This window comes from Rhagoletis pomonella, unplaced genomic scaffold (genome assembly GCF_013731165.1).
Source record: "Rhagoletis pomonella isolate Grant_MI unplaced genomic scaffold, Rhpom_1.0 Rhpom_scaffold_00001, whole genome shotgun sequence".
In the NCBI taxonomy this organism is placed as follows: domain Eukaryota; kingdom Metazoa; phylum Arthropoda; class Insecta; order Diptera; family Tephritidae; genus Rhagoletis; species Rhagoletis pomonella.
The window spans coordinates 2,586,419-2,591,221 of record NW_023458555.1 but is presented as its reverse complement, the minus strand read 5'-3'; positions in this window follow the sequence as shown (position 1 = coordinate 2,591,221).

The following is a 4,803-nucleotide window of genomic DNA, read 5'->3' as shown; positions in this document are numbered from 1 at the left end:
TTTTGTGAAGCAACTTTTGTTTGGTAGTATCCCGCCATCTTGTCTGTATCACTCGTGGTTAAAATACAATTAAAACTGCCGGAAATTATCAGAAAACCTAAGTCAATACAGTTAGTCGATGAAATTCATAAATTTAATTCGCGTTAAATTTTTTTATTTATCTTCATTATTTTATCATATATTTTAATATAAAAATGCCGGCCCCTCGGCAACACTGAAGTTTACGAGGTGGTGTGCGCATCAAATTGGCCTCGTGATTTTACGAGGAGCTCGTAAATAGAGCTCCATAGAAATTTTGGCAATTCTTTTACGAGGCTTGTAAATTTACGAGCTTTGCGAGGCTTTTACGAGTTTAAGGGAAGACCCCTATAGTTAATGCCTGAAAGTTATAGTTCATTTCCATCAAGCCTTAACTGCAGTTTTTGTATAACTATTGGCAAAAAGAGATTACAACTCGAAGGGGGTAATCGCTCAATAATATTAGGAGCGTTCCTTATCTCCCAGATATAGTCAGAAAAAGTCCGAGGTAGTCAGATTTAGTCCAAAAAGCGTTCCTTAACTCGGAAATGACAGCAAAAATGAGAGAGCAACACTCAGTGAGAGTGACTCTCATCAGTCCGAAGTAGTCAGATTTAGTCAGAAGAATTTTTTCTGGCAAAATCCTGAAAAGTGCCAAACTCAACTAAATTTAAATTAACGGAAATTAAGGAATACTCAAAAAGTGAGAATAATCTAAAAAGTGAAAAAAGTGAATTGAAATTGGAAGGAGGCAAAAAATAATTGATATACTAGTAAGTGTTTATTGTGCCTGTGATTGTGTGATTGTGTTTTGTACATACATTTCCATTCTTATTTGAAGTTAGTTTTGTTGTTGCCATTCTTTGGACTAAAAATTTGGCATTTGGCGTTCCTTTACTTTTCCTGTTATTCTCTTTTAGTGAGCGCATTTTGTTTACGCTCTGGCATTTTGACACTTTTCAGATTTTAGTCCAAATAGATAAGGAATGAACCTATTAAATACAGGCAATCGAAAGCAAAAAGTAAGAAATAAACTTTGCCGCTCACCGCACGTTAACGTTGTTTGAACTAACCTGAGCTTCAAACTGCAGTCAAGCTCTTTGTGGAAATGGGATTTTGGAATACTGTAAGATGTATGTAACTGAAATTATAGTTTCTTCTTTTACTTTATTTATATGTAATTCCTAGAGTTATAAATAGCATGGAATGCTTTTTCAATGATGTTGTTCGCGATTGCCTGGTTATCAGATTATGTGGTTATATTTTTTATTCAGTTTACAACAATATAATACACTACACAATAATAATTTTTAACCAGATAACCTGATAACCAGGCAAGTGTAAACAACCTCAATAACCTTATGTCGTTACATAAAATTTTTTTATACTAAATTTATTGTAATAAAAAGCATAAATGTGTAAATATATATGTAAACTGAAATTTAAAAAATGTTCGTCTTCATTCTCTCTAAATGAAGGTAAGTAGGTGGGTAGGCAGAGGTGGCGGCCGCCTTAGGCCATAGATAGAAGGCCCATTTTGTTACCACAATTGACCTCTGACGGTGACGCAGCCTGCTTCTACACATTGCTGGGCATTTACACAAGAGATGAAAGACTGTTTCCTCCTCTTCGTCGTCCTTGCAGCTTCTGCAACATATACGGAAAGGGCCCCCCGCCGTTAGATATGTCCTCTATTCGAAGAGAGTATACCTTTCGTGACCGCTTCTGGTCCCAAGTCTGCCTGGAAATTCGACAAGTCGTACTTTGACTCTATCTTTCTTCAGCAAAGGCAATGCGTTCTTCACCAGTAAGAATCTGCATGGTCGTGCCTTGCCTTGCAAGTTCATCCGCCATGCAGTTTCCCTCTATGTTGCGTCAAATGCAGGGATGATATTTTCAGGGACAGTAGTCGAGTGTTCTAGCTTTAACTTAAGTCTAAGCAACGTTCTGCTCCCATCTTATCAAATATAACACTTCGCGTTTGTTAAAAATACCGTTGAATGGAAATCGGCGCATTTGTGGACAGATTTTATTTATATTAACACTTTATTCTGCAAGGCGTCACTAAAAAAGCTTATGTTCCAAATTTGAAGCCTCTAGGTTAACTTTTTCGTGATTTCTCCCACTGTGTATACAGACAGACAGAAAAAAAATCTAAAAATTGTTGATTTGGCTTCTATTGCTCTGATAAAGATAAAGCAATGGCTGTGATTACCTTAAGCCAGAGCATCTAATACATACATACATATATGTATAATAATGATAACATTAGTTAGATATATTTCTTTGATCGAATAATTTATTTACGTTAGTAAGAGTTAGGTGGATGAGTAAGTCAATTGCTTTGTTGTTTAATAGTAAGTTTGTTTAATTGTTGTGCAAATACAAATTACAAATACTCTGGCTCTCTTGGCCTCGTATCTACATATGTACATACATGCATGTATATTTAAGCGGTATGTAAGGGTTTAAATCAAATAGTAGGATTTTAATATAGGCAAGTTTTAGGATATCTACACTTAAAGAGGCTTAAGGCTAAGTATTTCTAAGTATCCCTTGTTTATTGTAATACTTTTAGTTTTTATATACTAGGTACATATATGTACATAAGTACATATCGTCGCTGCCATATCAAACTATCGAATGTGCGTTCTTCAACCAAATAGGGCGTTCTTGAAAAGTTTTCTGAGATAGGGCGTTTTCGATCTGGCTGTCGAGGTAGGTCAATCTTCCACTCAGCAGTCGATATACTCGAAACATAGATAATTGCGTCTCGGTCATGCTGTTTATAGAACATTTCTTTGTGTGTGCAACTCAAACCGACTACCGACTGCTGACCGCCGTGCTTATTCACACCGAATTCTAACAGCCAAAAAATAATATTTTCACGGAACCCTAGTGACTTTTCTACGGAAGCCTTTGGTTCCGCTGGACCCACTTTAGGAAGCTCTGATCTAAGGAATAACTATTTTCTAGTTAATTTTATAGAATTTTTATTTAAATAATTACAATTTTAAAACTGTTATACATTATCTAATGAAAAAATAATATCTTACTTCTAAAAAGTCCTTCTTTAATCATTAATTTTTTTATTTGCATTTTTTATAATTAATAATTAATTATAATAAAAAATTATCTAAAATTATCATGATTAATCGCCATTAAAAAATTTTCAAAAATAGTCAAACAATTAGAATTAATCAAATAATCAATAATTAATCAAATAATCCAATTGTTTTCATAATTATTTGATTATTTTTATTATTTGATTGTTTTTAATTATTTGTGATTATTTGTGATTATTTCTAATTATGATTAATTAGTTATGATTAATTATGTATGATTATTTTTTTATTATTTTTCCAAATAGATAAAGCTGTGTGCAAGTAAATGCTTATACATACTGCAGTTTACAAGTAAAAAAGTTATTCTTATAGGCATTGTCAACTGTCGTTGCTATTCATTTATACTGTTAGAAATAACTTTTTAGAGAAAACACCTTCAACCAAAAATTACCAGAAACCAAAGTAATTCTCAGGGTTTTGAAATGTGCGCTTTGCCTTACAAAAATTCAATGGGCTACCAAACTGCATTCTTCAAATTTTTCTAAGAAATCTTATTAAGAAGTGGACCATGTATGTATGTATGTGTACTGATGAAAGTGTTGAATTTTCCGAAGTTTTACACCAAATTTGGAACTCTGATGTATGTATAGTATGCGGTTTGTTATCTGATGGAAAATTAGCAATAAAATCACAAAGCAACCAGTGTTGTTTTTATTGTATTTTTTGTTTTTTTTTCTTTATTTTCCTTGTGCATTTATTTTATGTTACTGTATTTATTCTCATCAAATGTATATTAACTGCGTTGCAATGTATTTTTCACAAGTTGAAATATATCATACAATTGAAAACAAAAACTAAAAATACAATTATATTAATCAAAATGAATCAAATAATTATATTAATCGGATCTTAAGCAGAAAAAAATAACAAAAATAAGAACTAAAATAAAAAAATATTCCGACGAACTGATGACCTCCTCCTTTTTTGGAAGTCGGTTAAAAACCAAAAATAATTGGAAATAATCAAATAATTATATTGATCATTTAATTAAAAAATAATTGAAAATAATGAAAAAAACAACAAAATAATCATGTAATTAAAATTAATATTTTTTTTTTAAGTAATTAATTATTAATCATTAGTTCATCTCGAAAAAGCAGTCTGGTCATAAGTATGTATGTCGCTAAATAAAAAAAAAACCGAATATAAAATGTTGTGAAATTTATTAAGTGCAGCAGTCTATCGGATATCCGATCGGACATACGAATCCGGCTCTTATTTTTTACATGGTATCCGGAATCCGGTTATTCGACAAAATATCTATCCGGTACATCCCTAGTTTGCACATAATATCATATTAGGGGAGCTCACGTTGAGTAGCATTTTAGGTGTAAAGTTGCTACGTAGCAATCTACCACATGTTTTGTTGCTCTTCCAACAACAAAATGCGTGCTAGATTGCTCCCTGCAAGAACAGTGACTATCATTTGACAAATCATTTGAGTGGCAAGACTGATAGAGATTTCTGTCACTGGCTGCCTACAAGTTTCTATCAAATTCTAAAGGGCAGTGTGAAAAATCTGATGTAAACATTTGTGTTCCGTCTTCCTCCGACTTATGGCATTATTTAGTTGTCTCTTTTTAACCAACGCAAAGTTTGTAAATGTGTTAGTAAGGTAAATGAGAATGTGTTAGTTTCCATCACACAATTCTTGTAGGGC